Genomic DNA, 12,883 nt, shown 5'->3' on the forward strand with positions numbered 1-12,883 from the left:
AAGGTGTCCTCCTTCGAGTACAGTGTGCTCATCTTCGACTACACCTGCACTGAGGTGATGACCAGGTGTCGTTACCATGGCGATGCCACGAGGTGTGTCGCCTTCGAAAGTCATGTTTGAAACGTACCTGGTTCTGCCTCGCTGCTACCATGTCTGTGTCTAGTTGTTGTTCCTATCGTGTGTTGAACTATGATCGTCTCTACTGTGTCATGAACTATGATCGTCCTGTGTCGTGAACTATGACCATGTTTGAACTATGATTAGTGCTAAGTTTGCATGAATTTTGATTGTGTTCTTGCTTGTGTTGTTGATCGCTGGTAACCTCACCACTGAAGAGAAGAGGTAAGGAGAAGCAGATTCTGGGTTGCAACCAAACGACAGGGGCGCCGTTGTGGGCTGTGATACGTCTCCAACGTATCTATAATTTCTGATGTTCCATGCTTGTTTTGTTCACATTTTATGTCATATTTATGCGTTTTCCGGAACTAACCTATTGACGAGATGCCGAAAGGCCAGTTGCTGTTTTCTGCTGTTTTTGGTTTCAGAAATCCTAGTAAGGAAATATTTTCGGAATCGGACGAAATCAACACCGAAAGTCTTAGAATTCCCGGAAGCTTCCGGAACACCGAAGGAGAGTCGGAGGCGGGCAGCAGGGGGCCCACACCATAAGGCGGCGCGGGTGGCCCCCTGGCCGCGCCAGCCTATGGTGTGGGGGCCCCAGCCGCCTCCTTGCGCCGCCTCTCCGCCTATATATTCGTCCCTGACCTAAAAACATCGACAAGTTCGACGGAAACAGAGAAAACCATCCAGAGCCACCGCCATCGCGAAAGTCCAATTCGGGGGATAGAAGTCGCTGTTCCGGCACCCTGTCGGGACGGGGAATTGCTCCCGGAGCCATCTCCACCGCCGTCTTCACCGCCATCGCTGCCTCCATGATGAGGAGGGAGTAATCCACTCCCGAGGCTGAGGGCTCCGCTGTAGCTATGTGGTTCATCTCTCTCCCATGTACCTCAATACAATAATCTCATGAGCTGCTTTACATGATTGAGATTCATATGAGTTTTGTATCACTATTCATCTATGTGCTACTCTAGTGATGTTATTAAAGTAGTTTTATTCCTCCTACATAGTGTGAAGGTGACAGTGTGCATGCTATGTTAGTACTTGGTTTAGTCGTATTGATCTATCTTACACTCTAAGGTTATTTAAATATGAACATTGAATTGTGGAGCTTGTTAACTCCGGCATTGAGGGTTCGTGTAATCCTACGCAATGTGTTCATCATCCAACAAGAGAGTGTAGAGTATGCATTTATCTATTCTGTTATGTGATCAAAGTTGAGAGTGTCCACTAGTGAAAGTATGATCCCTAGGCCTTGTTCCTAAATACTGCTATCGCTGCTTGTTTACTGTTTTACTGCGTTACTACTGCTGTGTTACTACTGCTTGTTTACTGTCCTGGGCAAAGCACTTTTCTGGTGCCGTTGCCACTACTTATTCATACCACCTGTATTTCACTATCTCTTCGCCGAACTAGTGCACCTATTAGGTGTGTTGGGGACACAAGAGACTTCTTGCTTTGTGGTTGCAGGGTTGCATGAGAGGGATATCTTTGACCTCTTCCTCCCTGAGTTCGATAAACCTTGGGTGATCCACTTAAGGGAAAACTTGCTGTTGTTCTACAAACCTCTACTCTTGGAGGCCCAACACTGTCTACAGGAAAAGGAGGGGGGCGTAGACATCAAGCTATTTTCTGGCGCCGTTGTCGGGGAGGAAAGGTAAAAGGTACTCACACTCCGGATCTCGGCTACTAAGCTATTTTCCGGCGCTGTAAGTACTCAAAGCTATTTCCTTTAGATCCTGCAATTGCAACTTTTTGTTTCTTGTTTACACTAGTTAGGCATAATGGACAAGAATGAGCTTCTTATGCTATTTCCTGATTTAAAACATGGATTGTTTGATGCGAAAATTAAAAAACCTATGGAATCTTATTTGCATGCTGGTAGTAATATTAGTATGAACGCTTTGAACACCATTGTTGATAATGATATAGAAAGTTCTAAGCTTGGGGAAGCTGGTTTTCATGATCTTTTTAGTCCCCCAAGCATTGAGGAGAAAATTTTCTTTGATGATACTTTGCCTCCTATTTATGATGATTATAATGATAGTAGTCTTTTGGTACCACCTGTTATGGAGGATAAATTTGATTATGATTACAATATGCCTCCTATATTTGATAGCTACTTTGTTGAATTTGCTCCCACTACAACTAATAAAATTGATTATGCTTATGTGGAGAGTAATAATTTTATGCATGAGACTCATGATAAGAATGCTTTATGTGATAGTTATATTGTTGAGTTTGCTCATGTTGCTACTGAAAGTTATTATGAGAGAGGAAAATATGGTTGTAGAAATTTTCATGTTACTAAAACACCTCTCTATGTGCTGAAATTTTTCAAGCTACACTTATTTTATCTTCCTATGCTTGTTACTTTGCTCTTCATGAACTTGTTTATTTACAAGATTCCTATGCATAGGAAGCATGTTAGACTTAAATGTGTTTTGAATTTGCCTCTTGATGCTCTCTTTTGCTTCGAATACTATTTCTTATGAGTGCATCATTAAAACTGCTGAGCCCATCTTAATGGCTATAAAGAAAGAACTTCTTGGGAGATAACCCATGTGTTATTTTGCTACAGTACTTTGTTTTATATTTGTGTCTTGGAAGTTGTTTACTACTGTAGCAACCTCTCCTTATCTTAGTTTTGTGTGCCAAGTGAAGCCTCTAATCGAAGGTTGATATTAGATTTGGATTTCTGCGCAGAAACAGATTTCTATCTGTCACGAATCTGGGCTGTTTTCTCTGTAGAAAAATCAGAAAAATATGCCAATTTACGTGCGTGTTCCTCAGATATGTACGCAACTTTCATTAGTTTTGAGTTTTCTTATCTGAGCAACGGAACTATTTATTAAAAAATCGTCTTTATGGACTATTCTGTTTTGACAGATTCTGCCTTTTATTTCGCATTGCTTCTTTCGCTGTGTTGGGTGGATTTCTTTGTTCCATTACCTTCCAGTAGCTTTGAGCAATATCCAGAAGTGTTAAGAATGATTGTGTCACCTCTGAACATGTGAGTTTTTGATTATGTACTAACCCCTCTAATGAAGTTTATGAGAAGTTTGGTGTGAAGGAAGTTTTCAAGGGTCAAGAGAGGAGGATGATATACTATGATCAAGAAGAGTGAAAGCTCTAAGCTTGGGGATGCCCCGGTGGTTCACCCCTGCATATTCTAAGAAGACTCAAGCGTCTAAGCTTGGGGATGCCCAAGGCATCCCCTTCTTCATCGACAACATTATCAGGTTCCTCCCCTGAAACTATATTTTTATTCCATCACATCTTATGTGCTTTTCTTGGATCGTCGGTTTGTTTTTGTTTTTGTTTTGTTTGAATAAAATGGATCCTAGCATTCACTTTGTGGGAGAGAGACACGCTCCGCTGTAGCATATGGACAAGTATGTCCTTAGGCTCTAGGCGAAGTTTCTTCTTCGTTAAATTGTTATATGGTTGGAATTGGAAAATGATACATGTAGTAATTGCTATAATGTCTTGGATAATGTGATACTTGGCAATTTTTGTGCTCATGTTTAAGCTCTTGCATCATATACTTTGCACCCATTAATGAAGAAATACATAGAGCATGCTAAAATTTGGTTTGCATATTTGGTCTCTCTAAGGTCTAGATAATTTCTAGTATTGAGTTTGAACAACAAGGAAGACGGTGTAGAGTCTTATAATGTTTTCAATATGTCTTTTATGTGAGTTTTGCTGCACCGGTTCATCCTTGTGTTTGTTTCAAATAGCCTTGCTAGCCTAAAACTTGTATCGAGAGGGAATACTTCTCATGCATCCAAATACTTGAGCCAACCACTATGCCATTTGTGTCCACCATACCTACCTACTACATGGTATTTCTCCGCCATTCCAAAGTAAATTGCTTGAGTGCTACCTTTAAATTTCCATTCTCCACCTTTACAATATATAGCTGATGGGACAAATAGCTTAAAAACTATTGTGGTATTGAATATGTACTTATGCACTTTATCTCTTATTAAGTTGCTCGTTGTGCGATAACCATGTTCCTGGGGACGCCATCAACTACTCTTTGTTGAATTTCATGTGAGTTGCTATGCATGTTCGTCTTGTCTGAAGTAAGAGAGATCTACCACCTTATGGTTAAGCATGCATATTGTTAGAGAAGAACATTGGGCCGCTAACTAAAGCCATGATCCATGGTGGAAGTTTCAGTTTTGGACAACATCCTCAATCTCATATGAGAAAATTAATTGTTGTTACATGCTTATGCATAAAAGAGGAGTCCATTATCTGTTGTCTATGTTGTCCCGGTATGGATGTCTAAGTTGAGAATAATCAATAGCGAGAAATCCAATGCGAGCTTTCTCCTTAGACCTATGTACAGTGACATAGAGGTACCCCTTTGTGACACTTGGTTAAAACATGTGTATTGCGATGATCCGGTAGTCCAAGCTAATTAGGACAAGGTGCGGGCACTATTAGTATACTATGCATGAGGCTTGCAACTTGTAAGATATATTCTACATGATACATATGCTTTATTACTACCGTTGACAAAATTGTTTCATGTTTTCAAAATCAAAGCTCTAGCACAAATATAGCAATCGATGCTTTTCCTCTATGGAGGACCATTCTCTTTACTTTTATGTTGAGTCAGTTCACCTATTTCTCTCCACCTCAAGAAGCAAACACTTGTGTGAACTGTGCATTGATTCCTACATACTTGCATATTGCACTTATTATATTACTCTATGTTGACAATATCCATGAGATATACATGTTACAAGTTGAAAGCAACCGCTGAAACTTAATCTTCCATTGTGTTGCTTCAATACCTTTACTTTGAATTATTGCTTTATGAGTTAACTCTTATGCAAGACTTATTGATGCTTGTCTTGAAAGTACTATTCATGAAAAGTCTTTGCTATATGATTCAATTGTTTACTCATTGCATTTACATTGTTCCGAATCGCTGCATTCATCTCATAAGCTTTACAATGGTATGATTAAGATTATGTTGGTAGCATGTCACCTCAGAAATTATCTTTTATCGTTTACCTACTCGAGGACGAGTAGGAACTAAGCTTGGGGATGCTGATACGTCTCCAACGTATCTATAATTTATGATGTTCCATGCTTGTTTTATGACAATACCGACATGTTTTGTTCACATTTTATGTCATATTTATGCGTTTTCTGGAACTAACCTATTGACGAGATGCCGAAAGGCCGATTCTTTGTTCTGCTGTTTTTGGTTTCGTAAATCCTAGTAAGGAAATATTTTCGGAATCGGACGAAATCAACACCGAAAGTCTTAGAATTCCCGGAAGCTTCCGGAACACCGAAGGAGAGTCGGAGGCGGGCAGCAGGGGGCCCACACCATAAGGCGGCGCGGGTGGCCCCCTGGCCGCGCCAGCCTATGGTGTGGGGGCCCCAGCCGCCTCCTTGCGCCGCCTCTCCGCCTATATATTCGTCCCTGACCTAAAAACATCGACAAGTTCGACGGAAACAGAGAAAACCATCCAGAGCCGCCGCCATCGCGAAAGTCCAATTCGGGGGATAGAAGTCGCTGTTCCGGCACCCTGCCGGGACGGGGAATTGCTCCCGGAGCCATCTCCACCGCCGTCTTCACCGCCATTGCTGCCTCCATGATGAGGAGGGAGTAATCCACTCCCGAGGCTGAGGGCTCCGCTGTAGCTATGTGGTTCATCTCTCTCCCATGTACCTCAATACAATAATCTCATGAGCTGCTTTACATGATTGAGATTCATATGAGTTTTGTATCACTATTCATCTATGTGCTACTCTAGTGATGTTATTAAAGTAGTTTTATTCCTCCTACATAGTGTGAAGGTGACAGTGTGCATGCTATGTTAGTACTTGGTTTAGTCGTATTGATCTATCTTACACTCTAAGGTTATTTAAATATGAACATTGAATTGTGGAGCTTGTTAACTCCGGCATTGAGGGTTCGTGTAATCCTACGCAATGTGTTCATCATCCAACAAGAGAGTGTAGAGTATGCATTTATCTATTCTGTTATGTGATCAAAGTTGAGAGTGTCCACTAGTGAAAGTATGATCCCTAGGCCTTGTTCCTAAATATCGCTATCGCCGCTTGTTTCTTGTTTCTTGCGTTACTGCTGTGTTACTACTGCTTGTTTACTGTCCTGGGCAAAGCACTTTTCTGGTGCCGTTGCCACTACTTATTCATACCACCTGTATTTCACTATCTCTTCGCCGAACTAGTGCACCTATTAGGTGTGTTGGGGACACAAGAGACTTCTTGCTTTGTGGTTGCAGGGTTGCATGAGAGGGATATCTTTGACCTCTTCCTCCCTGAGTTCGATAAACCTTGGGTGATCCACTTAAGGGAAAACTTGCTGCTGTTCTACAAACCTCTGCTCTTGGAGGCCCAACACTGTCTACAGGAAAAGGAGGGGGGCGTAGGCATCAGGCTGCTACAAGGCCTGAAAACCGACCTACCAAACGGGCAGAGCCCAAATCTCCACGGGGCCAAAAAAATTCTGTGCAGGCCACCAAACAACATGGCTTTTATGGCCCATGGCCCGTCTGCGACGTGCAGGGGACTTCTTCTCACTGCACCAGTGGTGCAGCAAACTCATGCATGCTACCAAACGCGCCCCTAAACGCGCCACCCGCTGTTTTCGGGGGATGCTTTATGCCGGGGGTGTTGTATGCCGACCTGGTCGACGCGGACCAGGCGACGCACACCCTCAGGTGGGTTGTTGGGCCGGCCCAACATTCCCACTCCTTTTATTTTATTTATTTTATTGCTTTTTCGTTTTTTCTATTCTATTTTTATTTTTACGTTTTTCAAAACTGATTCTTTTTAGACCCGGTTTTTTAAATCCTGGAATTTAAATTTTTTAGTGTTTTCTAAAATTTAAATACTATCAAAATTTGAACATTTTTCGAACTTGAACATTTTTAAGATTTTTAATGTTTTTTCGAAATTTGAACATTTTTCGAACTTGAACATTTTTTGTTGAACATTTTCAGATTTTTTTATTTTTTGTTCAAAATTTGAACATTTTCGAATATGAACATATTTTAAATTTTAAGATTTTTTTAAAAATTGTTTTAATTATTAACATTTTCTAAATTTGAACATTTTTCACGTTAGAACGATTTTTAGATTTAAACAATTTTTAATTTGAACATTTTCTCAATTTTCTCAATTTTTAAATTTATAAGTTTTCAAATCTGAAAAATAAATATAACAAAACCAAAAACTAAAAACAGAAAAGAAAAACAGAAAAAAGAAAATAAAACATAAAAGAGAGGAAAAAAAACTTCCTACCTGGGCTAGGCCCAACACCTGCGCGGGGGGGGGGGGGGTGCGGTGGCCGGTAGTCACCGACCTGGTCGGTGTATAGGTTTCGACTAATTGCGGAGACGCTGCACACCCCACGACCAGGTTTAGATGGGTCGCGGCCCCTTAGCTCAGGTATGCTTCCTTTATATTTTTCTTCTTTTTAATGTTTCTTTTTTGCTAATATTTTCTTTTTCAAAATCTAACACGTTTTAAAATTGTATAAACCTAAAAATAGTTTTCGATTTTTTTTCAAAAACATGAACGTTTTAAAATTTTAACATTTTTAAAACCGAATAGTTTCAAATTATGAATATTTTTGAAAAATGATACTATTTTAAAATTTTGTATAGCTTTAGATTCTAAACAATTTTAAAATTTGAATACTTGTTAGATTTGAACAATTCTAAAAATTGAACCAATTTTTGAAATCCGAACAGTAAAAAGTTAGAACAATTTTTAAAATTGAACATTTTTAAAAAAATTAACATTTTTTGAAACCAAATAATTTTCGAAAACCGTAAAAAAAACATAACATAAAACCAAAACCTGACAAACCAATCAGAAAACCACCAAAAAGCTAGGCGAAAAAGGATTTGTGAACTATGTGCTAGCCCATAAGGCCAAAGTGGGTTGTGCGGCATGGTGTCCCGCGAGGACTCTCTCTACGTCCCCTACCGGGAGGGCATGGGGGAGGCGGCAAAGGCGGCGGTGCGCATTGTCGTTGCCTTGGCCGACGAGTGGGCATCCCTCGAGTCGTTCCATCACCAACCTTCGTCGTCGACCACCGCATAAATCCTAGCGGTAAATTCCGAGCTCGCCGAGGCAAGGTGATATATCTAAATATTGACGCTTTTTATTGAGGATTTTTCACTATTATCATTTGGTTTCATTGGGTTGTCATCGAGTTTTGTCTTTCAACTAATGTTAATATCGCAATCTACGTGAAACCTTGTTTTATGTATTTCAGGAAACCATCACTTATGGAAGATCCTAGGGTATTTATGAGCTGATTGCAACAAAATATGAAGATTTCCTATTGAAGCTAAAATGTTTAGCGAGCACCCGTACGGCCGGGGCCAACCATACCACGCGCCTATATTGTGCGTCGTCTCCTTCCCCATATCAATACAAGCCTTTTTCGAAAAGGAAACAACAATAAAAAAGCAGAGACGTAACCACCATTCGCACTAGAACAGAAGAGATCAGATCTAAAGAAGGAGAAGACCATCATCGACTCTCGCGAAGATCTGCCCCCATCTAGATCATCCACTCATCCATCACACCCCACTTTAATTGAGAGAGAGAGAGAGATTCATACTTGTAAGATTAGAGATTGAAATCTCTATTCCATCTTGGTTTGTATTTGATTTGATCTTCAACTATTGTGGCTTGCTACGGTAATATCGAGATGAACTCCATTTACATTGTTATGATATCATTGTGATTTTCTCCTCTCATGTGTGAGTAGATCCCATAGGTGTGGGAGATGTAGGGGATTGGTGAGATGTGGTGTGCCTATTTTATTTCATCTATTTTATGAATTATGATTAAGATGATTATGTATAAGAATGAATGTCTATGTGCACCTAATATTGTTATCTAATTTAAGGACCCAGATAGCATGATCTCAAGAACTCATAGATAGGAACTTGTTTGCTAGTGAATCGATGACCGCCGAGTGACACGGCCGATATCAAAGAGGATCTAGCAGTACTCGAGGATAAAAAAGAACCACCAAGCTTAAAGCTTTGATCTGGTTTAACCACCTTAATAGATGCGGTGACCATGGCTTTGGTAACAGGCTAAGGATCATTGGAGAAATAAGAAATCTACCAAGAAGAGTCTTTCTCTCATTTGGGTTGCTGGCCTACTCAAATACAAATAAGGAAGAATCATATTCACTTATCACATTTATTTCACCAGGTACATTCACTATCACCATGAACCGAATCTCCCCACGCCTAATCTTTCATCTGCAGAAACTCATTTTATTTCTTAATAGATGTTTACTTCTATGCACTTTCAAATACTCAAAACTCCTATATTCGCATTCACATTTTTCCATTTCAATCCTTGTTGTCAATTCACCTAAGACTTGTGACACCTTAGGTGCGACAAAAACACTGCAGATAAACATCTTACTAAGCTCCTCGTTGGGATACGGTATAAAACCGGAAATAATACTTCCACAAAAACATGCATGAATGACCATGTGTTCTTGCAGGCCATTGATACGTCCAATTTGCATCAATATTATATATCATGATTTATTGTTATTCATTGATATATTTCATATTTATAGGTGATACTTATGTTATTTCCTCTCTTTTGCATGTTTGATGATTATTGGAGAATTAACCGTCGGAGCTAGGAATTTGTAGGAAAAAAGACCGTCAAGACACCATATTTCTGAAAACCAACAATTTCCTGCAAAGATACATAAAATCCTATTTTTCCAGATGATGGAGAAAGCCAGAAGGGAAGGCCGAGATGGGGCCTGAGGGGGCCAAACAACCCCTAGGCACGCACCAGCCTCAGGTCGCGCCTAGGCATGGTCTGGGTGCCCTGGCTCACTTCTGACGACGCCCCCTCGTGTATTTCAACCCCCCGAGAAACCTAAGATAGGGGAGGGACCAGAGAAATATTCTGCCGCCGCTACGGGGTGGAGAACCAGATAAAGAGAAAAGCTCTCCGGCAGGCTGAAATCTGTCGGGGAAATTCCTTCCCGGAGGGGGGAAACCGTCGCCATCGTCACCGTCATCGAGCTGGACTTCATCGGGATCATCATCACCATCATCTCCACCACCAGCACCATCACCACCGCCATCTCCACGCCGTCCCGCTGTAACATCTTGGGTTTGATCTTGTCTAGTTCATAGGGGAAATTTTCCCGGTGTTGATTACTCCTTGTAGTTGATGCTATTGAGTGAAACCATTGAATTAAGGTTTATGTGCAGATTGTTATTCATCATTATATCACCTCTGATTATGATCCATATGATGTCTCATGAGTAGTTCATTTAGTTCTTGAGGACATGGGAGAAGTCATGTTGTTAGTAGTGGAACTATGTTGAGTACTATGCAATGATTTGATATTTAAGTTGTGGTGCTATTCTTCTAGTGGTGTCATATGAACGTCGACTACATGATACTTCACCTTTATGGGCCTAGGGGAATGCATCGTGTATTTGGCTACTAATTGTGGAGTTGCGGGAGCGACATAAACCCAAACCCCCATTACGAAATCGGTGCACGAGGGAGTGTAGGATCTCAAAGTTTAAAGTTGTGGTTAGATTTATCTTAATTACTTTCTTGTAGTTGCGGATGCTTGCAAGAGGTATAATCACAAGTATGTATTAGTCCAAGTATGGGGTAGTGCATTAGCATAGGTTCACCCACACAACATTTACCAAACCATCGAAGATTACTCAGCTATGTGAAGCGAAAGCACTTGACGAAATTCCCTTGTGTCCTCAGGAACGTTTGGTCATCATAAGTAAAACAACTGGCTTGTCCTTTGCTCTAAAAAGGATTGGGCCACTCGCTGCGATTATTATTACTGTATTTTATTTACTCGTACTTTATTTATCTGCAATAGCAAATACCCCTACAAACCTGTTTGCTAGTGTTTACAGTGAATCCTCGATCAAAACTGCTCGTCAACACCTTCCGCTCCTTGTTGGGTTCGACACTCTTATTTATCGAAAGTACAACGATACACCCCCTATACTTGTGGTTCATCAAGACTATTTTTTGGCGCCATTGCCGGGGAGTGAGGCGCTATTGAAGAGTGGAATTGGTAAAGGTAAATTTTGGTTGTTTTTATTTTTGTCTGCTACTGCTTTATTTCATTATGGAGGCGTCTCCGTTTGACTCTCAGTTTGGAATGCGTCTCCGTTTGACTCTCTATCACTGTTACGGTAGTAGATGAACCATGCGTGCTCAATTGGATCCTTTTAAAATACCTATGAAAATTGTTGAACGTGTTATGAATAACTGCTATTTTGGAGATGGAACCGTCCATCCGGGTGATCCTTTACTCTTTATACATGAATTATGCGAGTTTTTCAAGTGTGCAGGTATCTCAATGGACCAAGTTAAGAGGAAATTATTCTATTTATCACTTAAGGGAAGAGCTACAGAATGGTATAAGATGCTGAAGAATTGCCGATCTATTGGATGGGAGGAAATTGTACCTCTCTTTTATTCTAATTTCTATCCTCCAGGTGAGATTCATAAAGATCGGAATCAAATATATAATTTCTGGCCTCAAGATGGAGAGAGTATTGCCCAAGCGTGGGGGAGATTGAAGTCACTAATGCTCAAATGCCCCATTCATGATCTCCCCAGTAATATTGTTATTAATAACTTTTATGCAAGGCTTTCTCTTCATGATAAGGATTTATTGGATGCTTCTTGTCCTGGATCATTTACATGTATGAAGGAAGAAGCTAAATTGGATCTTCTCGACCGCATTCGGGAGAATACCGAAGGATGGGAGAACGATAAAGGAAGAAACTCAAGTATTGATTATGATTACGAATGCATTGAATCTTTTATGCAAACTGATGACTTTCGTAAATTCTCAAATTCTTGCAAATTGTTTTAAGGATTTTGCCTCTTATCTTGATGTTCTCAAAAAAGGAGTGGAACAAGTACCACACACCTTATAAAGGTATTGTTAATTGTGTTCCTGCTAAAAATATTGAAGTTTGTATTGCTGATCGTGTTTTGCTCGAACCTTATATTGAGAAAGTACCTTTCCCTGCTAAGGTAAAGGAACATTCTATTATAACTAGTGTGGTTAATAAAAGTAAAAAAAGAAAGCTATAGAACATGATGAACAAATAACTATTGAACATGCAGTAGCAATAGTAAAGGACTTGGTTACTGAAAATGTAGAAGATGAACATATTATTTTTTTTGAAGATGCTTCTAATATTGTTTCACATCCTAGTAAATCCATGAAAACTAGTGTTCCTGTGCTTTCTGTTAGAATAGGTGATCATTGCTATTATGATTTATGTGATATTGGTGCAAGTTCTAGTGCTATTCCTTATGAGCTTTACAGGGAAATTATGCATGAAATTGGTTCTTGTTTACTTGAAGAAATTAATGTGGTTATTCAGCTTGCTAATAGAGAGACCATCTCTCCAATTGATATTGTTAGAGATGTGGAAGTTCTATATGGTAAGATTAAATATCCTGCTGATTTTCTAGTACTTGGTTCAGCTGCTAGTAAGACTTGTCCTATAATTTTTGGTAGACCTTTCTTGAATACTTGTGGTACTATTATAGATTGCAAGGTGAAAATTCTTACTAAATTTGATGGAGTCTTATAAGTTTATTTTTTCTAAGTTTCCTAAACCTCCTTATAAAACTGAATTGCCTAATAAGGATTTTATAGTTGAACAATTTGCTTCTATTGCTGTTTCTCCTCACAATGCCT

The sequence above is a fragment of the Lolium perenne genome, chromosome 7, assembly GCF_019359855.2.
Source record: "Lolium perenne isolate Kyuss_39 chromosome 7, Kyuss_2.0, whole genome shotgun sequence".
Taxonomy (NCBI): Eukaryota; Viridiplantae; Streptophyta; class Magnoliopsida; order Poales; family Poaceae; genus Lolium; species Lolium perenne.